This window comes from Acinonyx jubatus, chromosome E2 (genome assembly GCF_027475565.1).
Source record: "Acinonyx jubatus isolate Ajub_Pintada_27869175 chromosome E2, VMU_Ajub_asm_v1.0, whole genome shotgun sequence".
Lineage (NCBI taxonomy): Eukaryota > Metazoa > Chordata > Mammalia > Carnivora > Felidae > Acinonyx > Acinonyx jubatus.
Window position 1 is genome coordinate 2,763,736 of NC_069396.1, and position 24,812 is coordinate 2,788,547.

At 55.7% G+C, this 24,812-nt stretch overlaps 1 long non-coding RNA gene across 1 annotated transcript in view; it reads left to right on the top strand.

Moving 5' to 3' along the window:
- LOC113604387 (uncharacterized) overlaps window positions 1-24,812 on the top strand; it is a 364,860-nt gene that overhangs the window by 242,105 nt on the left and 97,943 nt on the right. Inside the window, exon 6 of the long non-coding RNA XR_003426303.2 lies at window positions 15,280-16,230. This is a non-coding gene — a long non-coding RNA (uncharacterized LOC113604387). The remainder of the gene's footprint in view (window positions 1-15,279; window positions 16,231-24,812) is intronic.

Here is a 24,812-nt window from a genome sequence, read left to right on the forward strand (position 1 = left end):
CGTAGTTATTTCTCCACTACGAGAAACCAGACGAGGAAGGGGTGAGTCTGGCACCCTAAATCTTCGTCTGTTGAAGCGTGTGTAATCATCTCCTTTTTGTTCGAGACTGAGACTCATCTGAGGACGTGAACTCTGTCCGTCTTGCTCACCACGGTGCCTTCAGCACGTCGCACAGGGCCTGGAACCTAGTACGTCTTAATGGACACCTGGTGGCTGAAGGCATTGACCCCGGTCCCCAGTCCAAACAGATGAACGGTGTTTCCGGATAAGCCCTGGAGTCTCCGGCGGCCAGGCCAGATCTGAACCTGAACCTGCGACCTAGCGGAATATTCCACCACACACATCCGCCCACCTCCCTTGCCAGTAAAAGCCAATTTGTGAAATTACCCAACTGCCAGGCAGACAAGCACAGGGATTGTTAGCGGCTCCTGTACGCAAACACAGCATGAAATACCTGTTTCTCAAGGATCCGGGAAGGGCGATCTCAGTGGGCTGTGTCTTCCTTCTCCCCCACGGGAGGTTTCTAAGCAAGCCTTTGGCTGGCGGCCAGGAAAGCAGAAGCATTTCTTCCCTCTGGGCGTGAGGCTCCCTGCTGCCCAAGGCACATCCTTGCCCCTCGGGGAAGAATCTGGCAGAGCCCTGGCATAGCAATAGAAACGCATCAAAGAGATGTGGGTTTTCCGGTCTTTGTGTGTGACAGGCACAGTCTCGTTCACCTTCACAAGTAGCCTCATTCTCCTCGTTACAAACAGGAAGGGGTGACAGCGCCCGGGTTAGGGGCTGCATGGACGACACGGTGAGGACTTGGGCAGGGAACACACTGACCCACACGCCTGCTTGTCATATGCTCACTGCCACCATCTCCCCTATGACTTAGTTCCCATACACACTTGTCAGGTGGGAGCCACTGGAACCCCCATTTCCAGGTGAGGCTCAGAGAAGGAATGAGCCTACCCAGAGACACACAGCTTCCAAACTGATGGAGCCAAAGCCTAGCCCCCTTGGGCAGTCTGACCCTGGCCAGACCCTTAATCTCTCGTACATCGTTTACTAGCGGTATGAGCTTCATGAGGCTCCAAAGAGGGGGTGGCTGCTGGGCCTTGCCTGGCCCTTATTCAGGCTCAGCAGATGGGAGCATCTGCTGTACCGCTCCCGGGCCCTGGGGTCCTGAACTTCTGAACCTCAGTTCAGATTCTTCAAACTTGAGGATCCCTAAGAGTTTGCTTATGCGCCTTATAGCTATTGATATTTACAGAATCTGACACTGAAACTGGTAAACGTTTAAATATTGTAGGCATTAAGTCATATAAATGAATACAAAAGTAATCCTGTGATACGTTCACGTAACATAATTTTGAGAAAACAATTATATTTTGCAAAATACAAAAGCAGTGAGAAGATTCACATCGTTTTACATTTTTCAAATCCATTTACTGCCCGGCTTAGCAGGAAACCTTTGGATTCTCTCTTCTCCTACGGCATTTGATCTGGTGCAATGCGCTTGGTTCACAGAGCTAATGGAAGAGACCTGGGCACACATAGATACGTAGTTGGAAATTGATAGGTACCTGAGTAGTTTTTCTGGACAATCATGGGTATTATTCTTTAATACTACACCAAAACTCGACAAGAGATAATTCCTTAAAGATTTGTAGCAGTGTGGAACCTAAAACCAAATTAATGAGCTTTTTACTCTGTTACATTAAAACCCACGGATCCATCTTGCACTTTGTACGGCTCTCTTGTGCATGCATAACCTTATAACATGGGAAGCAGGTCCTGTAGAAGGCATGGGTTCACTGGGTTATGCAGCTCTCTCAAATGTTGACATATTCCATTATGCAGCCCGAAAACTCACATTTGCTAATATTACCACTGAGCTCACCAGAAAAGTCTTTTGAGTACTGGGGAGTGGTCACACTCACCGTGACAGATACACCTTCTCCAGAAATTCTAATTTTTGCTTAAACGTTTGAGTTTTTTCTGGAAGTGACAGGCTCAGTGTTCCTTCTCAAGAAAAATGTCTGAGGACGCTGGTTTGAATGACAATAGTTTGTCTGGCGATCATGCTCTCAGCAGAGCGTTCCATGAGAAAAGTGGATGGCTCAGCTCACATGTGCTTTTCCTGGAGATCCCCGGACGCTGGGTGTGGTTTTCGTGCCCTTTTATAGTTCCCATTTCACCCAACTGAGTATGAAGAAGGCATTTACTCGAGGGTGGAGATTTGGTGACATTAACAATCTTACAGGCCCATCGAGGACATTCCTGAACGAAGCGTTTACTGTAACCACGTGATGGTGATAAACACGGTGCCCAGTAAATGCGCTTTGGTGCCACGGTGCCCAGTCAATGCACTTTCGTGCGATCTGTGCTAAGGCACCAGAAGTTTTGCCCACACTTGATTCTGAACGGTCATGCAAATATATATCAACACTGAAAAAGGCAAGTAACATGTTCGTGTTACGAAATGGTGTGGCCTCATAGATCCCGAAGGGGTCCTCACAATCCCCGGGGTCCAAGGACCTCAGTGTGTAACTGCAGAATGGGGTTAGAAGTTCCAGAAGGGGTTTACGTCTGTTTTCTTTGGCTCCTTGCTTTGTGAAGAATGGGGGAAAGGAAGGGAGGACGGACTAAAAAAGAATGGAATCTTATAAGACAGTAGAGTGACCTCAAACTTAAGTCCCAGACCAGCCCAAGACCTCAGAAACCCTTCTGTCTGGGGGCAATGTGGGAGAGGGTCGCTGTGGCCTCAGAACAGGCTCTGATCTCTGCAGACGTCTGACGCCTGCAGAAGCAGCCGGGGCCTCGGGTTACTTTTCCCTCAAACTTCATTCCTTTGACGTGGGATCTTAAGGGGATTTCAAAACCGTACAGAATACGTAATATCCTCACCTTGAGTTTAGATGTCAACACCGCTGTGATTTGACTGTCAACTCCTATCTCAGTCACGGTCTTACCAGGAAAGCAGCGTCCTCGGTAGGTAACCCGAGAGGGTGTCGGGGGCGGGTGCGTTTACAGAGTGAACGTAGGGTTTTGGGGAACCGGCAAAGGACTGGGGAGAGCAGGGAGCCGTCGCCAGCTGGGCTGGAGAGGGCGAGGAGAGAGCTGGGAGAGCTACAGCCAGGCACGGTGGGAGCAGAAAGGAAGCGCCCCAGCCTCCCTCTGCTCCCTGCTCGGTCTGCTGCTGGCGTGACCGCTGGCCAAACCCAAGAGGGAAACGGGAAGCCGGAGGCGGGAGCCCCTACCGTGGAGTCCACGCAGGGGCACAGAGTGTCGTGAGGAATGGATCTGGAGGGATAACTGGACGACCCACACAGCTTCCAAAGTAGCTCTCACCGCCATCTTAGCCTTCAAAAAAGGACTCCTGGTGACCAGCCTCCGCCTCTCAGCTTGAATATGGTCCGCAGCCCTCTCTCTGCTAGCCATCTCCCCCAACCCTTCCACCCCGGCCAGGCCCTCCCTCTCGCCCCCTACGGACATCCAGGTTGCGGTCGCGTTGGCCCCTCCTTATTGTAGCGTGACTCACCATTATTAGTCCCTTGTTACGCGCCAGACACGAGGTCAGCTAACTGCCCTGTAGAGGGGCTCCTCCTCTCCTCCCCCGCTGTGCTCAGGGAAATCAGGAATCGGAGGGGAAAGCGGGCACACAAGCAAGAGCAGTGAATGGCTGTGCCAACAGAAGCAACACCACGTGGCCAAGGGCCATTTGCCAATGGCTTGTCCAGCATGGCGGAGGCTGAAGGACATCACGCTGAGCCCACGGGGCCCCAGATCCAAGTTCTACCCTCGGGCAGCTGTGGGCAACTCACTGTGGGTCTCAGTTTCCTTGTCGGTCAAACTGGGAACTCGTCCAGGTAATGCTCAGACTTCTTCCGGCAATGCCCCAGGCCTGGTGGGGGTTGTGGACACCGTGGCCTTTGCCTTCTCGATTTGCACACGCCCCCGCAACCACATCCGTGCTGTCAGATTTTGTGAACAAACAATTCACTTCTCATTGGCCCCGTGCACTTGTTGGGATCAGCAGATGTAAAATTCTGACATCGCACTTAGAAAACTTCCTCCATCTGGCTTTCTGCAACCCGCAGGGAATCATTTGCCAAACACGTGTTGTACAAAGGACGGGCCCACTTCATGTGCTTGTGGAGCTGATGAAATCCACCTTGTCCCTGACCATGTGGATTCGGCCCCGGGGGTGGGGGCCTTCTGGCTGGGAAGACAGGCAAGGCCGCGCTGAGTGAAGGGAGCCCTTGGCTCCCAGGCCCCACGTGGGCAGTGCCTGTGCGGGCGGGGAAGGCAGCCGACACACAAGGCCATGCTTTCCTAAAAATAGAGACGAGTAACATTTGGTGTTCATAGGACACACAACAGAGTCAGGGGCATCATGGAAAATCATTCCTTTCTAACGTCAGGCCAAGTGGTGGTGTCGGGTGGGGGTGGACATTTACAAGCGTGTCCGCCGCTCACTTTCTGGATAACGTTCGGGAGAATTAGGGACAGCCAACCCTAGCACGGCTCACGGGTTCGGGAAGGCTTTCGAGGGAGCAGGGTAGTGACAGATGTAAGCACGCCTGCAAAACCGCCGTGCGCCAGGGTTGAGATGCTGGCTTCCTCAGAAACACAACTTAAAAAAACCGAAAAACAAAAAGAACTACTAATTTTCTAAAGTTGTGGTGAAATGCACACTACGTAAAATTTGCCGCTCTCACCGCGTTTCAGCGTGTGGCTGTGTGGAATCAGGTACGTCCATTCCGGGCGACATCACCTAGAACCTGTCCGGAACCTTCCCACTCTCCCCACCCGTCACACCCGTCACTGCCCACCGTCCCCCTCCGCACACCCACCAGCTCCTTCCTGTCTCCGTGCATCTGACCCCTCCAGGTGCTCCACGTCAAGGGAATCATGGGTTGGCCTTTCTGCGACTGTCCTCAGGGTTAACCCGTGTTGTGGGGCATGCGGGCACTCCCTTCTTTCTCAAGGCCCAATCATATCGGGCCAAGTGGACGGACCTCAGTTTGTGTATCCATCCTCTGCCGGCGGGCCCTCGAGCCGCCCCCACGGATGGCTGGGGGACGGTTAGTAGTCTACTAGGCCGCTCGGCCGGTGTCCCCAGTTTAAGGGGAGAGATGAAGGCAAACCTTTTGAAGCCAAAACATACTAAGTTTCAAGTGCTTGACTGGCCTGCCCTGTGTCTGGGCAGAGCCTCACTCATTCATCTGCGAAATGGGGCCTGTCGTGAGCACCACTGGCATCCACACCCTCCTGGCACCTGAGAGGACCCCGACTTTTTCAACTTTCTACCCCTTTCCCAGGGGACCTGCGGCGGGGTGGGGGGGCGCTGAGAGCCCCCACAGATGGGGGGCGGAGTCCCAGTAGTAAGGTGGCCAGGCAAGCTCCTCCCCCTGCCAGTGATTGGTTCAGGGACCCAGGCTTCAGCCAATCGGGTCCTGGGGCCCCCTGACAACTGTTACTAGGATTGGGGTGGGCTCTGCGGGAGAGGCTCAGTCTGGCAGAGGAAGGACTGATTCGTGGGAGGGGGGAGGGTCCCCCCCCCGGGTCCCCCCCTCTGCCTGGGAAGGCCGCTTGTTCCAGGTGCTCCGGCAGGCCGTCCTGCCACCACCAGGGGGGCCTGCACGAGGACAGAGCCCAAGCCCAGAGGAAGGCGGACAGACCCAGCTGGAGCCCTGGTTACACACCTACCCAGCATGTGTGCGCACGCACACACACACACTCACAGACACATAGACACACACACACTCGGTATCAGTGGACTTTGCATCAGAATGACGGGTCCCTTTCAATAACAATGATCTTACCTGACATTTAACAGGCGATGAAACCAAGCCCCAGAGAACCGAATGTACTTGCCCCAGGTCGAGGAGAGCTGTACGAGGTCAAGACCACCACTCAAATGCCCTGACTCAGCCGTCCCCTGTATGATGCTGTGCTCACGTGTAGGGGTGCACACACGCACACACACGCTCAATGAGGCTCAGAAGCAAAGTCTCACGGTAACAGCACACCTCGGTGGTAATTCACCATTCTGTGTCAAGACGGCTCATTGGCTTGTCTTTCGAGTATTGCTAGAAACTGGGGATTTATCACAGAAAGAGAAGCCTGTACAAAACACTTTCTGTTGTCACTATTACTCCTGATTCTGAAATAAGATCTCATTAGAAGCGGACCCAGGGCCTCCTGGGTGGCTCAGTGGGTTGAACGTCCGAGTTCAGCTCAGGCTGTGATCTCACGGTTCGTGAGTTCGAGCCCCGCATCTGGCTCTGTTGCTGACAGCTCAGAACCTACAGCCTGCTTGGGATTTTGCGTCTTCCTCTCTCTCCGCCCCTCCCCTGCTCACACTCTGTCTCTCTCTCAAAAAAAAAAAAAAAAAAAAAAGTGGAGCCAAACTGAGAAATCATGCTCGGCAGGGGCAGAGAAGATGGGTCGGTGGGTTGGCAGAGATGGAGGTTCTCCCACTGTAAGCAGAGTGAGCTTTTTAGGGCCACGCGGGAAATCTGAACGGCGTCTGCAGAATCGTGTCCCCGCCGGCTCCTGATTGTGACCGTTACTGTGGTTATGTAGGATAACCCCTTGTTTAGGAAACGTACGTGGCAGTGTTTAGTGGTCAAGGTGGGTCTTGTCTGCCAACTTTCTCTGCATGTGTCTTTTGGGGGGGGGGGTGTCCAGCAAGTAAGGTGAAGATTCACGTGCGGGGAATCTGAGGTAACGTGTCTTGAGAGCTCTGGTGCTCCTCTTCTGTGAGTCTGACACCATCCCACAAAAAGAAAGAGGGTTTGTGCTCTCAAGGGACACTGCGGAGAACAGAGGACAAACTGAGGAAGGGGAATGAGGTGGGAAGGCAGGGCAGCGCTGGTCAGGAAGCGGCTGTTCCCACTTAAATCACAGCCCTTGAGCCTGGGAGAGGCCACACCGCAGGACCATCCCCACCAGGCTGTCAACAACAGAGGCTCCCCAGACCCGCCTTGAGCGTCACGGTTTAAATTGCCAAAGGTGCCCCTCCTGCCATGTCAACATCCAGAGTGGCTGTAGGCCAGGAATAGCTGAAATGCTTTGTACATGTTGACAGACTGGAGAACATGTAAGAGTGAATGTGTGTCATGACATGACACACGCAGACACATGGGGTACGTGGAGGGGGACGCAGACACGTGGGGGGGGGGACGGCGGTGTGGGGCATATGCCTCGGAGGACGGTGGGCTCCTGGAGTTGATTTTTCACTCGGGATTTCACGTGTTACACACAGAGGTCATGGGTGAAATGTTTCTCAGGCGAAGCCGCCCCACACGCACATTTCCCATAACAGGCCCGATGTGCCACAACTTTAGCCGAGGGCCCGTGAGCTACGCCGACGTCTCGAAGGCCACCTGGGGGTAACCAGCAGCACAGCCCGCTGCCGCTGAGCCTGTCCGCAGGGCGGGGTGCTGTGCTGAGCGCTGTTCTCTCCCCGCGCAGAGGGACCCCCGGGGCACGGGGGCGTCCCAGCCCCCCAGCTTACTGCTGGACGCACAGCAGAGCCAGGACGGAAGCACCCTTGCCTCCAGAGGCTGCCACCGCCCTGCGACGTGCTGTCACCGCGCTCAGCACACCGTTAGTTCACGTCTGCAGCGCACTTGGCACCGAGCGGGGTCCGATTAGACGCAACTCCAGGTCTCCTTGTTCCCCCTTCCCGCAGCCCGCGGAAAGCGCCTTGGTATCTAGACCTTCCGGCCCCGCCACTCGCGAAGCCGTCTTCGCCGCACTGAGCCGCCTCAAGTCAGAATGAGGCTTCTCTCAGCCTCCCCCCGTTTGCCCAGAGCCAAAGAAGCACGACCTCAGGGGTGGACCATTGCCTTTGCCAACACGTCCGCTCAAGATACCTGGGCGGCTGGTGCGCCTGACTCGAGCACGGCGCTTTGAGACGAGAGGGCAACTTAAATCTGCCCGTTGACCAGGTTGCAGAGCGATTGGCAACATTCACACAGTTACCATTTCTGGGTAACTCCCTTTTGGAGTGACTTTTAGAGGTTCAAAACATAGCAGGACCAGTTCGGGTGTGCTTGAGAGCCGAGGGGGACACGGCTTTTCCACCCCATGGGCTCCAGCCCTCCCTGCCCCCCTCGGGTGACCACTGGCTGCTGAGCACAGGGCCCAGCTCCCATCCCCGCCTGGAATGTTCTGTCCCCCTGCCCTTGTCTCTGGCCGCACGGGCCCATCCTCCCAGGCCCAAGCCTCCCTCACGTGTGTGGACAGGGCTGTCCGTGGTGACCACGGTGCCCAGTGAGCAGACACCGTACGATTTCCCCACCTCCCGACGTCCACGCTGAGCCACTTGCTGGCCACGGTGCCCTGAGGGTACACACGGATCACGTGGAAGACAGGCCCGGTGTTTGCTTCCGCATCAGCCATGGATTTCGTATTTCTGCCAAAAATTAAAAGTGGGCCACATCAGACAGACATCTGGCAGCTGCGACTCACCTCACTTGCCAGCCCCGACAGACGCAGAGGGGATTCGGGTGACCCCGAGCTTCGAGAACTGCACGGCCGGCCAGGCTCCCGCAGGGAGGGAGCGGCGGTCGAGCAGCCAGGCCCGCCTGGCGGCAGGAGAGGCAGGCAGCAGCCGTGACGTCCTGCTCTTGACGCCGTGTTCGTGCGCGGCAAGGGGGCGATCCCGCCTCTAAACTCCCGTTCTGACCTCCCGCCCCCACCCCAGATGCCCGAACCCGGGGCGACTCAAAGCACTGCGGCTCCGCGGGTGACCTGCCTCCAGGTCGCCTGGGCGTCTGGCTGCGGGTCCGGGGTCAGTGAGGCTCTGCATCTGCGACCGGCTCGCCGGCGATGTCTGAGGACCACGTGCTGGGTGGCAGGATTTTAGTAAACGAACAGAGAATTTCAGTGAGAGGCCAGCACGTTCTAATGATAAAAGTGATCTATCCGCCCCCTCGACTCTCTAAAAGCTGGGGGCCGGGGAGTGCCTGTCACTGGCCTCCTCCCTCCAGGACGCTGTTCACGCCGTGCTCTGGCCCACCTGCGGCCCCGCTCTCGGGAACTGGGTGCCTCCGTTCGGTCCTCCAGGCTACCCTTCTGTCTTTTGCTTCCTCCTGTCTCCCCAGGAGAGGATCCATGGACTGTGTCAGGGCCCCCATCGCTCTGGCCTCTGGCTGAAGTTGGCCGGTGGGGACACCAGTGGGACATCAGAGAGAGGGAGACTCAGGGTGTGTCTGTCTTCTGGAGACACCTGTGATGTATAGGAGGCAGAGTGCACCTGGGAGAGCAGGCGTGTCTCTTATTTTTTGAGAGAGAGAGTGAGCGAGCACGAGTGGAGGAGGGGCAGAGAGAGGGAGACACAGAATCAGAAGCAGGCTCCAGGCTCTGAGCTGTCAGCACAGAGCCCGATGCGGGGCTCGAACCCATGAACCGCGAGATCACGACCTGAGACAAAGTCAGATGCTCAACCGACTGAGCCCCCCAGATGCCCCTGTACTTATTTTTAGTAGACTGGTAACCTCTAGCTCAGATGCGTCCTTCACAAAGTCCTCCCGGATTGCTTGAACTTTCCATTCACGTCCACCGCCTTTAAACTCAACACATAACTTAGCCCCTTATTACAAGCCATCTTGTCTCTTCCTGAGGGTCTGTCTGGGGTCCACACGACAGGAAACCTCAGTTCCCTCTCGGGGTCTGGACACCTCCATCTCCCACCGGGCCTGGCACCCCTGGGACCTCTCTGTGCCCACAGGCAGACTTTCCCTCTGGTGGGGCAGGCGACACAGTGCACCTGCAGCTCACGATGCAGCAAAACAAAGTGAGAATGATCTCCCCCTTTGTGCGTGCTCTCTCAGTAATTACTGAGTATTTGGCGGAAATGCCTAAAAACAACATACGGTATTTTAAAAACTCAGCTTTTGAAAACAGCTGTACTGAGACACGATTTACGTACATACAACCTGCACACTCACCATGTATGGTTGAGTGGTTTTCAGGGTCCTCGAGGAGTGGGGCAGCCATCAGCACAGCTGACTTTAGAACGTTTCTGTCACCTCAGAAGGAAGCCACTGCCCCTGCTAGCGGCCGTCCTGGCCTCGCTTCTGCTCCTGACTACAGATTTAAGACACGAAGCGGGAAGGGACATCGCCAGTGTAATCCCCTAGGACACGTTTCTGTTCGCATTGCCCGTGATTCTGGTTACGGTGCTCGCCGGCCGTGTCTCAGAAGAACCGAGTCTGGATGTCGTGGAATCGGGCACCTGGCTTTTTACCTGCCTCCTTGCACACCTGGGCTCAGGAGCCTCGTCCTTCCACTAGGGGGCCAGTGGCTCCACCTGGGCCATCCCAGGCTCTCCCCACCTCACCCCTTTAGGCGGTAAGAGCCGGTTCCTGCCCCTCTGGAATGAACCTGGGCTCTGCCCCCTCGTGTGGCGATCCTGCTGGGAAAGGGGGCTTTGGTGGCCCCCCAGGCAATGCTGCCACTCAGCATGTTTTCATGGTGTGCCCGGCACCACACTGAGAGCATGAGAGCATTACAGGTACATCTTTTTGTAAAAATGTTTTTAACGTTTATTTTTGAGAGAGAAAGAGAGACAGAGAGTGAGCCGTCAGCACGGAGCCCGACGCGGGGCTCGAGCCCATGAACCGTGAGATCGTGACCTGAGCTGAAGTCGCACGCCCCACCGACTGAGCCCCCCAGGTGCCCCCGCGTGCATCTTGTTCGGCCTCCAGACAGCCTTCGGAGATGGGCCTTACTGTTTTGCCCAGCCGGCTGACGAGAAGCTTAGAGGAGGTGATGTAACAACTCACCCAGAGGATCTTTCCTGACTGCAGGACCCATGAAAGGGTCTGTTGGTGGCAGAGGCCAGGCGGGGCTGGGTGGTCTCCCGCGGCCTCCAGGCTGCAGAATCTGAGAACTCTGACTGCCACAAAACCGGAATCATGCGATGTCCCCCATGTGACAACATCGGGGACCAAACCCGTGGGGAGACGTGCATTTGGGGGAACCTATCTTCGATATAAATCTGAAACGTGTGACGAGGCGTGCCGCGAGACGAGAGCTCTAGCCCTCGGGAAGCGTGTCCCCGAGCAGCCCTGATGAATGTGACCCCAGTGATGGCCAAGTCCTCAGGGTCTCATGTTCCAACCTGACGGTGCCCTCCTGGGGATCCGGCCTGTCCCCTGGGTTACTGTCCCCCCCACCCCCCACCCCCCCGCCTGCCACTCGGGACTCAGAAGCAGCCAGCAGTACTCCCTCTCGGCCCAGACCCCTTTGCTGTGGAATTCACGTTATTGATTTGGAGGCCGTGATTCGTGGCAGCGTCCCAACAGCCCCCGTTTGCCAAGCGCACGTCAGCAGGCCGGGCTCCGGTGCAGCGCGAGGGGGTGGGGGCGGGGCAGCCCGTCCTCACGTGAGGTGGGGTGGCGGTTCAAGCAACAAGCTCTGCCGGGGCTGGGGTCGGGATCTACACCGCTCCTCGGGAGGAGGTGCCACCTGGGCCCAGGCCTGAAAGGCAGGAAGAAGGCAGCCACACAGTGTTCTGGAGGGAGAGCATTCCAGCGCATCAGAGCAGTGGGGACTAAGGCACTCGGGTGGGACAGTGTCCTGTGATCACCACCTCGTTCCCCGGGGCCAAGGAGTCCCTCCCCACCACTTCCCAGCCCGGGTGAGAGAATGGCCAGGGCACTCTCAGGCCCTGGGGCCAGCATCTCACCCTGAGGGACCGAGCAGTGGTTAGTCTGCACCTGGAGGTAATTCTCCCGGGGGCTGATTGGCAAGAGGGTAGTGGGGAAGCTGGGGTGGTGGTGGTGGGGAGCAAAACAAATCTCCCAAGCCCCTCCACACCTGTGCCTGCATGGGTGCCCTGGCGGGAGAGACACAGGCGGGGCTGAGAAGGGATGCCCGCGGCAGCCTCCCGGCTCCCTGAATCCCATTACGGGCACACGGGAGCACCAGCACCCAAGGGACGTGCCTCCTGCTGGTCACGGAGAGCCTTCTTACTTCCCTTACAAATGTACTTTCTCACCTCTTGACAAAACACCTCCGTCTCGTGGGATTTCCAAAGTCAGCGAGCCACAGAGGGCTAACCTGGCGCGTGGTGAGCATCGAAATCCTTCCCTCCCATCTTCCGGCTCCACGAGAAGGGAACAGAGCGGTTAGTGTCACGGAAGGTGCTTTTGTCCTTTGTTCTCTTAACCTTGATCTCCCGGAAGGCGGTGAGTCCACTCTGCCTCTGGCTCGTCTTGCCCAGCAGAAGGGTTTGGGGGCCGTGCCCCTGGCCATTTTCATCACTGCTGCTGCCCCTTTCAGGGATTTCCTCACCCCATTGTCAACTGTGTGTTCGGGACACTTTTCCTCCCATACCTTGCCTGCCAAGGTCCCAGGGAGAGCCAGGTGCCGTGAGGTGACAGCACGGGGCTGGCCGCATCATTAGCCGCTTCCGTGTGCGATCAATCTGTCAGCAGCAGCGAGGGACCGTGAGCTCTGCCGCTCTCCTCCATCGGCCTTTGATGGCTGCCCTTATCAGGCCGCAGGCCAGGGGGGCAGCCAGGGAGGGCGTCGTCCTCCTCTGTCCACCCCCAGACCGTGGAGAGCAGGAAACAGGAGTCCAGGACAGATATCAAAGGCCAGAAGTTCTCCACATCACGGAGAGAAGCAAGACCCACCTTGCCACTGAATGTGTCCCTAAGATGAGGCTGGGAGGCCTCCTGTTTAATGCCAGGGACCCGGTGGGGGTCTGCAGGCAGAAAGGAGATCACAGCCGAGAGCGTGTTGCTCTGGAGCTGGGAGGTGCACGTCCACTATTTCCCATCTGAGCCCTGCTCTCTCCGGCCCCTTGCTTAGCACCTGGAATAGCCCCTTCCCGCCCATCCTGAATGAATCACAACTCCACCACTTGAAACCTCCACTCCAGTTGGAAGCATTTCCAAGCATCATGTCCTCTCCTGACAGTGTCCCAAGGAGGGAGATAAAAAAGAGACCTCTGTTTGAATGTGTCTCCCTTACGTAAGGGGTGGGGGGAACATAACCCAGAAGCAGTCTTCTTATGTCTTGTTGGCCATAATTGGGTCAAATGGCTGCCCTAAACATCAGAAGGATAGGTGGAGAGAGGAAGGAAATGGGGAGGGAAGAAGAATTGGTAGAGGGAAGGAGGAAAGGAGGGAAGGAGGGAGGGAGGAAAGGAGAGAGGAAGGAAGGAAAAGCTGGATGAGTGGATGGAAGGGAAGACAGGATGAGTGGATTGAATGATAGATGAGTAAATGGAAAAATGGGAGGATAAAGGATGGATGGATGGAGGGATGGGTTGATGGAGGAAGGGATAGATGGAGTTATTTTCCTTAATTGCTTTTCATATATGCTTCGCTGTGAGTATATTGTGATTTTTATGGGAACTGAGACCAAGAATATGGCAAATGGGAAACCTGGGAACCTACAGTTCTGGTCTTGACAAAACTGTCAGAAACACAGAAAAGTATGTCCATACCTGCTCTACCTTCCCATTTCCTTGGGTGGCCCTAGGGTCCAACCAGTTTCCCTCTCAGAAATTGGGGATGGCTGGTGGGAGAAAATGTGGACCTCCATGAAAATGGGTCAGTAAGAAATATCAATTTTTATATTGCTTACGTAAAGTTTGCTTTTTACTTGGCCTTCCAAAATTGTATAAGTCAAGCATCCTACAGATGAAGCATCTCATTCAGCCGTGGGATAAGATACAGAATCAGAAGGCAGAAAAGAGAAAGTAAATATTAGATTAAATAAGATATAGGAAACACGGGAGGCGTGGGTACCGCCATTTGCCTAAACCTTTCCAGCCAGGATAGTTAGTCTGAACCCACTAATCCCTGAATATCAGCTCCTTGAAGATTGATTCATGCTTTTTCGTTCATTTAATAAGATGTTGTTGAGCAAATACAAAGTAGAAGATATGCTGGCAGGTGCCAGGGATACAGTCATGAGGAAAATGGACAGGGACCCTGTCTTCTAGAGGATTCCATCCATGTTTCGGTCTAGACATGTCAACTGGCCGCTGCGATAGCATGTGGCTTTTAGAGTGGAGAGAGTTGGGAGGTGCCACCTTAACAAAGAGCTCCGGTAACATCGCCAGGAACAAGACATCACGTGCCCCCGAGGAGATGCTCTGAGTAGGACCCGACATCCCTTCGGGGGTACTCTCGCCAGGAACGGGTTACCTCAGTCTCATCACGGGCAGGCCTCAGACAGACCCAAGTGGAGTGACATTCTACGAAGCACACGACCAGCGCTCTTGAGAAATGCTGAGGTCCTGAAAGACAGGGTGGCCCAGCTCCCTGTGCTCTGGGCACAGTGCTCACATCGTGTTGCTAATGTCCCAGTGGCCAAGCCCAGGTTCAACGGTGGAAAAACAGCCCACAGCCTCGGTGGGAAGGAAGAAATAGTGACTATTTATCGGACACGCTGGGGACAGCAGACAACAGGCACCGAGAGGGGCACAGAAGAGGGGATGGTGACCTCGACTGGAGGGACTAGGGAAGCTTTCAGAAGGGAGGCTACGCTTGAGGCTGACCTTGCAACATGAACCACAGTTCACCCGGGAAGGTCGAGTTCATGCGTATCATTCGTGCACCCGGTGCGGGGGAGCACAAGAAACCAGAGCGGGGACTGCCTGGTCACCAGGCTGCTGGGCTGTCAGATGGCAGGGGTGTGGCGGAGGGAGGGGACGAAAAATAGGAAGAGTAATGTAACGACAGGAAGGAAAGTAACACGAGAGGATGTGGGATGGCCGTGAGCACACAGAACTGTCCAGCTGGGTGGCCTCAGGCACGTTACTTAACCTCTCTGTGCCTCGAACTCTTCATCCATGAGGTGGGGGCGATGACCATCACCCCAGACGGTCTTCACGTTTTGGATTAAAACCAGTGGTGATTTGAAAAGCTGTTCCAGGAAGTCTTATCCATGATAAGCACTCAGTAAATTGTAGCGATTTACCGATCACTCACCACATGCCTGTTTTTGAAGGTGTTATGGGATTTGTGTTCACAACAACCGTAAACAGATACTTTTATCCCATTGTAGGGACGGAAGGCTCAGGTTGACGAGGAAAATGCCTGCAGTTGAGAGCGTTCTGTTGCAGTCTGTTGTCACCCTTGCCAAGAGGGAGCATTCAAAACACAGATCACCCCCAGGCCGCCTCCCCGGCCCACAGATGTGCTGGGGCGACACGGCCGTGTTTATGCCCAGGAAAGGCCGTGCTGGGGTTTTTCTGTAAAACTGTTGTTTTCTTGAATGAGGGGATATGTGACCTAACTTGACTATCTTTGGCAGGAGGCAGAACATTCCAGTAAGGGAGTGACCCAGAAGGCAACGTCTCCATCCAGCCAAGGCCTTCGCTCTCTCCTCGCACCGGAAGCATGGCTGCAGACAGTCACGCGTTCAGAGAGGAGGCCCCTCCGGTGGGCACGGCGCGGGACGCGGCTCGGGCTTCCTGGAGCAGGTGTGCAGAGCGGGCCTCTTCTTTCCCGGTTCCGATCCCGGCCGGAATGCACTCGGGAGCACAGAGCAGCGGGAGCTCTCGGCGTTTATTTAAAGAAGCCGAAAGGTTAAAACCACCCAGTGGTCCGCAGAGCGGAAGGACAGGCCCTTTCAAGCAGCCTGGCCCCGTGCGACCCGGGCCGTGTGGGTCTTCCAGTTCGTCGGCACACACACTCGTGTCTCCCGACTCCAGGCTACACGGCAGCGTGCTAGGCAATGAGGCGAAACCGGGAGCCAGCAGCCCGTGGGGCCGGCTCTGTGCTCACATCCCTCACACCCTCCGCATACAGCTGGCGCCTCTCCCCACCGCAGGAGGTGGGCGTTGTCATTATCCCTCGCTTGCGGACGGGGAAACTGAGGCGTGGGGGACGGCGAGGCCTGGCAGCGTACGGGGCAGAGCTGGGGTTTGGAGCCAGGTTGTGCGGCCCCAGCGTCCAAGCTCGAGGCCGTCCGAGCTCACTTGCCTCCGCGAGACCTCGCTCCTGGGCTCTGCTCCAGACTGGCCTCCCCAGAGCCCTCTGCTCCTGCCGACAGGCAGGTTAGAAACGGACCCCGACCTCCGCCGTGGGAAGGGCCACCCCACACTCATCACACTCAGAGCCCTGAGGTCCGACAGGTGAGGGGCTTCGTCTGAGGCCCCCCCCCGGCCATGGCTCCCTGCGTCACTCCCGGCTGTGTCCCCAGAAAGCCCCCCGGAGCCACACGGAGGCACCGCCACACACGTGCAGAATCGGAATCACCAGGGTAAGGCCTGGCCTCTTTGGAGGCTCTTTATATTTGCATTTCTTTCCCTGATTCTGTGTGGCGATGTCCGTTTCTCCCCACACCAGCGGACCGGGTGGCTTATTTGGTCGGTGGCCCGGCCTCCGCTGGGCCGCGCTGGTGGAGGGACCGAGCTCTGCCTCAACATGGGGACGACGGGGTGTCCAGGCTCAGAGGGGCCTTGCATCTGTGCCGGCAACTGGCGAGCCACGCCAGGGCCACGCGGGCCAGGGTTCACCAGCAGCGATGTGGATTCTGGACTCCAGGGCTCTCCATCGCTGTCCGTCCCGGCGTGGTGGGGGCGGGGGGTGACAGGGTTAATGCGGCATCCCCGGCTCCGGCCTGTGTAGCTCCAGCGGAGGGGACGGAGGGCAGCCACATCTGCGTTTTCTGTTGCCGTGGACTGTGCTCTCAGGAACCCCGCCTCCCAGGACGGTCAGGTCACCCCTGTGCTGACACAGAATGTGTGGGCTGCCCCCTAAACGACTCTGGTGAAAGCGTCTTGGAGAAGGCGCCTTAGGAAGCTCATTAGACCTCCTCCGCTTGCATCCACCCATGTGCCTCCTCACGGCCGCCCCCCGCTCCGGTCCTCGCCGTGTCACGCATTTGGGGTGCCCGGATGCACAGGCTCGCCATACGTCCCAGCAGCTGCCGACAGGCCTCCCTGTCCTGCCTGATCTGTACCCCATGGGTCTCAGCCGGAGACACGACCCTGAGTTACGAAACCCACAGTGTCTCCTTCAAACCAGGCTTCTCTCGGGCTCCAGAAAAGACCCGGACACTTTGGAGCGATTGGAGGCCCTTGGTGACTGCTCGGGCTCACTTCCCGTCCACCCCTCCCTCACCCACTCCACGTCCCCTCCAGCCTCAGCTGGTCCCCCTTGCTTAAACCTCCACCCCAGACCAACAGCAAGTATGCCCCGTGGCCTTTCCCAGCCCCCTTTCTTACCCTCAGCTCTGGGCTCCAGCATCAGCCTGCTGGGAACCCCCAGCCAGGGTCCACCCCCAGCCAGGGTCCCGAATGCCACATGCGCCCCCCTGCACTGTGGCGGCCTCGTCCCCAGGGCCATGGCTCCACGAGGCAGGAATGTGGTTTCCCCCAACACCCCAGCACCCGGGGCTCACGCATCCGGGCACCCCAAATGGTCCTGCCTCAGCGCGTGAAGGCCGCAGGTGCGAAGGCTTCTCCCCGTAAAGCAGGGCTGCTCTCTGCGGGGGAAGATACACGCCTGATGGGCTGTTCAAGTTTGTTTCCAGAGCCGCGTTTTTGAAACAACAAAGACACCACCGAATGGTAGGATTCCTGGTTTCCTTTGCCGTGTGCTGAGTTTGCTCGGACGGGGCACTCTGGGGACGTGGGGTCATCCTTCTCCACATTTGGGGTAAGAGTGCCCCAGGTGTGGGGGATTTCCGGTCTCCGGCTCCATTCGGCCTCGGGGCACGTGAGTCAGGTTCCCCACACTGCATGCCGGGCTTCCTCCTTCCCTGTGTTCCCGGCCCTGCTGTTCCCGCCGCTGTGGGGACAAGGGCGTCCCTTCCGCTCAGGGCTATCTCGGCTCTCCTGGGGTTGATCTGGGAGACAGTCGCCATCCCTGTCAAACCCCCAATCCTCCCCGCTCGGGTGAGTTCCTGCCTGTGCCCTTCTCACGCGCCGAGGGTGGAACATAAGCCGTAATCCCTGGCTCCAGGGGCATCGTTGGTGCCCCGCCATCCCGGCCCGGTCCCCGTGTCACACCTTTGAAGCGTCACTGAGTCTCTTACCAGCTTTCAGATGATACTTCAGTTACACCTTTTCTTACTGCCACCGGCGGTCTCTGAGTCGACACATTGGCCGCCCGAGGCCTCTTTGGAGGACGACGTCCCCCGGGTGGCCTTCGGCTTCCGTAGACGGCACCTGCACCCACAGATCGATGGGGTCCACGGCGCGGTCTCCCCCTTGCTGGGCGCGCCCGCACAGTGCTCCTGTCGCCGTTCCCTGTCTCCTCTCCTTGCCCTCTGAGTCCCCCCGGCAGGGGAGGGCGGCCCCCCCACGGGCGCCAGCTGCTGTCCCACGTCTGTTTTCTAATTGTGGAAGAACTCACATACCGTGAAATGTTGCCATTTTAACCATTTTTGGGCAGTACAGTTTTGTGGCTCTCAGTACATTCGTGTGCAACCATTCCCACCATCCTTCTCCAGAACTTTCTCAGCTCCCGAACAGAAACTCCATCCCCACTGGACACCGACTCCCCACCCCCCTCCCCAGCCGCCGGTGCCCACCGTCTACTTTCTGTGTCCATGGGTCTGACCACTGTCCGTTCCTCACAGAAATGGATTCATAGTGCGTGTAGTTTATGCAGCTGGCTTGTTTCATTCGGCATAATGTCCGCCAGGTGCCTCCAGGGGTCAGGGTTTCCTTCCTTTTTATGGCTGAATAATACTCCGCGGTGTGGATGGACCACGTTTTGCTTACGCATTCATCTGTTGATGGACACTTGGGTGGCTCCCAGCTTTGCTTTGCATTGCATTGCATTTCATTTCATTTCACTTCACTTCACTTCATTTCATTTCATTTCATTTCGTTCTATTCTATTCTATCTTTGACAGAGAGCATGTGGGTGGGGGAGAAGCAAAGAGAGAGAGGGAGAGAGAATCCCAAGCAGGACTCGAACTCATGAACCGTGAGATCATGACCTGAGCTGAAACCAAGAGTCAGACCGAGCCACACAGACCCCCCGTTTCCACCTTTTTGGGTATTGTGAATAGCGCTGCTGTGGACATAGGTGTATAAATACCTGTTTGAGTTCCTGCTTTCAACCTTGGGGGGGTTGTAGACCCAGAAGTGGGGTTGCTGGGCCACACGGCGGCTTTGCGTAAGCAGCTGGGCTTTGCCCGACTGTTTCCCAGAGCTCCACTTCCTCCCCGACCTCGCCAACACGTGGTACTTCCCACCTTGCAGATAGCAGCCATCATCCCCACGGGGCTGCCGTGGCGTCTTGCTGTGGCTTTGTGTCCGCTGGGGCTTTAAACCTCCAGCCTGAAAGCCCGCCGTGTGCCTTCTGCTAAAACACCTCGTTGAAGTACTTTCCCCCTCATCTCCCCTCCTGACGTGTCAAGGAGACAGTTTAAGGACAATGTGGTCCTGCTCGTGCCAGAAGCCACGTGTTGTTGTGTGGAAACGGGAATCCGGGTCCGCCCCGGGGACTCGCCGGGCCTCTCCCTCGGGGTGAGCCAGAACGTGCATCGTGATGCTAACGAGAGCGCCGCCCCAGCCACAGCAGATACAATTCCCCCACCTCACAGACCAGGAAACTGAATCTTACAAGGGAAACCTTCGCACCCTTCAGTGCCCCCATCCTCAAGGAGGCATGTCTTTCCCTATTGCGTCCAAAGAGTTCCGCCATGGATATTCTGGAAGAGTCTCATCGGGAGGCCATTTGCCTGGCCAGTGGAGCAGGTCCCTGAGGCCCCGGTGGGGGTTCCTGTCTCTCTCTTGCCCTTCCGTCAGGGTACAGCACGGGACCTACCAAGACGGGCAGGGTGCGAGCCACCCCGGGTGTGGGGCAGGGCAGGGTGGGGATTGAAAGGGCTTCTGCCAGGTTTATAGAGATGAGTCGGGGGCGGGGGGCATGAAGAGACAGGGGTCCCGTGAGGATGAGGCTTGGATCCCGCCCCTCCTGTGCCCCAGCCCTTCCCTGCTCCCTCACGCTGCATAGAGGTGAGTCGAGGCGGAGGCCCTGGCCAGGCCCCGCGCCATCCACCCAGCTGCCCGTCCTTCTTCTCTGACCTCGTTTCCTGGCTCTCCCCTCGCTCACTCTGCTCTGGCCCGAATGTGTCCTCGTCACCGCGCGCTGTCTCAGGGCCTTTGCCCTGGCCGTGCCTCCTCCCAGAATGCTTCTCCTACTCATCCAGCCTTAGGTCTTCACTCCAGTGTCACCTTCTCTGACCTGGACTGAGTATTGCCGCCCCTCCCCCCGTGCTCTCCACCCCTGCTTTCTTTTCCCGGGTGGCAGACGACGATGCCATCTAGCACACTATATGCCTCCTCACTTATTTCTTTGGAGGTCTGTCCCCGCTTCCAGTGTGAGTTCTACGTGGGCAGGCATTTTCACGTGTGCTTTGTGCTATGCTGTATGCCCAGCACTTCCAGGAGTGACTGGCCCGTAGTACATGCTCAGTGAATATTTGACAAATAAGCTCTAAGCACAAAGAACAGTACAGAGAGTCGTAGAAATGTGAACCGTTTGGTGTATTCAGGGACTGCTGTGCGGTTCCTTGGGCTGAGATCAATGTTCAGGGCTACCCCCATACAGTTGTTCAGGCTGTGTACTATACAAGGATGCCAAGCTCAAGAGGCCAGTGGGGTGGATTCCAGCCTACCCAAGCTTATCAGGATGCACACATACAAAGCTGCCTAGAAGAGGTGATTTTCTGACAGGCACAAGCATTACGTGGGCTAATGGTGGCCTTGAACACAGGAGATGGACATCAGGACGTAAGCAGGGTAGACAAAAGAGGTGAGTCACGAAGGGCTTCATCCTGGCCATGAGGTGGAGGTGGCCGCAGATGCTTGTGAGCCGCCTGATTTCAGCACCCTTGTCATGGGCAGTTCCTGGCACTCCCCAGCATCCCACATCTCTCCACTTTGCTGTCTCCAGCCCAGGGAAGGCCCCTCAGCTGCCCGGAAGTGCAGGGCAGTTAAAGTCCCAGGGTTAACCCTCAGCCAGTGGGGCAGGGGTGAGTGGTTGGATGCCAGGCCCCCCAGACAATTCGGAGTGGCCCCGACAGTGACCGTTCCTGAGTGCGCTCTGCTCAGTCTCCTCTTCTCTCGTCTCACTCCCCTGCTCCCTCCTGCTTCCTGGCCCCATCCTCCAAACAAACCACCCGTACCAAGTCCTTGTCTCAGGCTCTGCTTTCAGAAAACCCAAACTAAGACAGAGCCATTAAAGCTTATTTCAGAGATGAGTAGCAGCATCGATTTTTTTCACCCAGAAGGATCACCACGGGCACTTGACAGAGTGTGGGGTGAACACTGGTGCCAGATGGCAGTTGAGGACCAGTTAGGAGGCTCTAGCAATGGTGAACTTGGGGTGGGTACATAGGAGGCGACACACACTTGGTAGGCAGGATTTAGGGACCCTGGTGGGTGATTATTTGCGGGCGACGACCAGGAAAGGGAGGAACCTTCGATGACTACCATACTTCTGACCTGGCTGGTTGGGTAGACGGTCGTGTCTCCAACAAGGACCAGATAGCAAATGCAGGAAGGGGGCCAAGTCAGGACCTTGGGCGCAGACGTGGTTGACGGCCTTGTTTGGCTGTACGAGGTTTCCCTCTCTTCTCTTCCTCTCCAGTGCAGAGATGTTTTATCTTTCCTGTCTGTCCATTTACGCCTCTACTGTGTTGAAATATACCTTTGTTCAGCATGTAGAATAATTAAGGAAAACTGTGGCAATCCCTTGGTGCCTGGCAGGGTTGCAGGAAGAGGTAGGTGATGCAGTCAAATGGGGTCACTGAGAAGTGTTTAACAAAGGAAACCAGCAAGGGAGATGCGTCCCCAGGCTAACGATGGAGGGGGGGCCAGGGGACAGAGCTGTACCTGCAGAAGAGGGCTAACAAACATGTCACTTTAGTCAGGGGATAAAGTCAATCCAAAGGACTACTGCAGGAAGCGGTCCAGGGGGATAACTCTCCTCCTGACTCCCCATCCCCTACCAGCGCCTAACTGATCGAACTCAGCTGGAGGCCAGAGGGCAAGGGAATCCTTCGCTGTCTCTTGGGGCACCAGAAGAGTGCACCTGGCAGGCAACTGAAAAACATGTAGCACTTGCTTAGAAAGAAGTCCTGGACAGGTGGGGGCGCCTGGGGGGCTCAGTCGGTTGGGCGTCCAACTTCGGCTCGGGTCATGATCTTGCGGTCCGTCCGTGGGTCCGAGCCCTGCGTCGGGCTCCGTGCTGACAGCTCGGAGCCGCCTGGAGCCTGTTTCGGATTCTGTGACTCCCTCTCTGCCCCTTCCCCACTCGTATTCTGTCTATCTCAAAAATAAACAAACATTTAAAAAAAAAAATTTTTTTTTTTAAAGTCCTGGACAGGTAAATGAGGGCCACAATTATCTTCACCAATCGAATCCAGATCTCCTGCTCCTGCTTCTCCTTATGTTCTATATGTCACCTCCTCAATCGATGGGACATTTCAAAATTTTATAGACAAAGACTGCTTTTAAGGACAATGCACAGTACTGACAGAGGCAGTGGAGAGAGGGCACATCCCCTAACACAGGCGGTGGGGATTCTAAACCGCCCCCACCTTTCTCAGGAGCAACACGTATCCAGGTTTTAAGGGTGCCGAGCCCTTTAGGATAAGACTCGTAGAAAGTCGTCCCAAGGGAATATTCGGACTAGACTAAAAAGGTGTGCATGACAGATGTTTACGGAATGCTGTCAACAGCACCAAAATTAAATCCATGAAACAAATACATCAGAGACGTGAGGTCCGTGTGTTCAACAGTAGACACTTGGTTTTAAAGCTGATGGTGCATCCGTGTGACGAAGTGTGATGCCATTCACTTCAGATGGATTGATAAGGAAAATGAGCATAATCTAATGCACTCTGGAAAAGCACAACACAAAACAGTGCGATTCCATTCTTGGCCGTACATATGGCTTGAGGCGGAAGAGCCAGATAGATAGATAGATAGATAGATGTCTAAATATACACATGTACATTTCTGCAGATAGACAGATATGTCTTCTTTGTCTACGCATGGCCCCTGTCTGTGTGTCCTCCTACCTCAAGCCATAACCGCGGCCTTGGCCGATGGGTACTTTTCATCCCTTTCTGTGTAGCCCTGGTCTGAACTGGAAAAATTCTGCCAGCCAAGAGGAATCCTTATTTAGTGGTGTTGTCAAAGTGGCCTTCAATAGCGCATTCATTCTGCACTCTCGAATGCAGCCAGGAAGGAGAAGGGGGGTGAGGGAGAGAAGAAGAAGAAAAAGCCAAGTGTTTGTGTAAGCGTTTTTGGGGACGCTGAGCTCAATAAGGCAGGTGTGCCGTGCGGGCTGCTTCAAGACCACAGGGGCAAAGAAGCAGTTAGAACACTAATTAAAATGTGCCAAAGCTGACGCCCCATCACATCCAGCTGCAGAAACCCAGAGGTCAAAGTGCTTAAGGATGCATAAAATGCGGATTTTTCCATAATTATTTAAATATGTGTTAATGAGTGCCACAACACAGTCAGAGTATGTCCATGAAAGTATTAAAAATAAAGGGAAGTTGAGAAGGAGTAGTTTGAGCAGTAGGAAAAGTACTCACTTGGGGGTCAGACCACCCCACCCCCCCGTTTCTATTCTGGCTCTGGACCTGCTCCTCAGAGTAAGTCACACACGCTCCCCGGGGGCTCCGTCTTCTCGTCTGAAAATGAGCGGGGGATGGGAGGGGGGACCCTGGCTACAAAACCCCTTCGTGATCAGAATCTGCCAATCTCCTCTATCCGATGAGATCAGAGAATAAGAATTGTCCAGGGAGAAGGAACGTCAGGAAGATGGCGGAACTTGGTGTGTTTTCTTGGCAACATCAGCAGGGAAAGGGCGCTGTTTGTTAACCAGAGGAGTCAAGGATATAAACGAGCCATTCAGAGCAAGCTGTGATGCACGCGGCAGGGGCAGGGGGCTCGAACAGGTATGCCGCCAAGCGCTGGGCCCCCTGTCCTACCCGTGGGTGGACGCCCGGTAAGGCAGCGGCGTGGCTCAGGGTCTCCGGTTAAAGAGCGAGCCGTTGACAGCATTTGCTGGGAATGGAGCGACTGCAGGAGTGACATTTCCATCATTTTTTCCCCCGAGCGGGGAAAGAAACAAGAAAGAAAGAAAGAAACGCAGGCCAAGACCTCACTACACACCATGCCGTTGACACCTAGTCCTTTATGGGAGCTGCTACTTCCAAAATAAAGAGCGTAGTGATCTCGGGGTATTTTTTTGCCTGCGTTTTTGAGGATGTTTTGGGCTTTTCATCTCCTTTGAAGGCGCGTCACCTAATTACGCCTCTTTCATCCATGTATTCCCCGGTCGGAACATGCCAGTCCCCTCTACGGCAATTGCTTATGACTGAGGGGTTTCCACATTCCAGCTGGTGCAGAGAGCCTGGGTATTCGTGAATACCTGAATAGAATAAACTCCTTTAATCCAAAAACAAACTCCTCCTGAAAGAAACAGCCTGAAAAGGCCTTTCATAGACTGTTTTCCAACTCACTGGTTCACGGTTTCCTTGGATTCCACCGTGCTTCCTGTACTAATGGTCTCTGAATGCATTCCCAGCTGTGGCTTACTGGTCTACCGAGGTCCCTGGCATCAAAGGGGAAGAAGGAAACCAGTAACACAGCAGATACTCACAGGGGCTGTTCAGACTGCACAGGTTGAAACTGAAAGGAAATACACGTGGGTGAGCATGTTGCGCTCTTTCTAGAACTTTTTTAAAGACTCGCTGCTTGGGGTAATGCCGTAAAGACAAAGTCGTGGTCATACGGCACACAGGTGGGATTTATCCGCCAGATTGAAAGCAGATTGCTTGAACTGGCATTGAACACTCATACA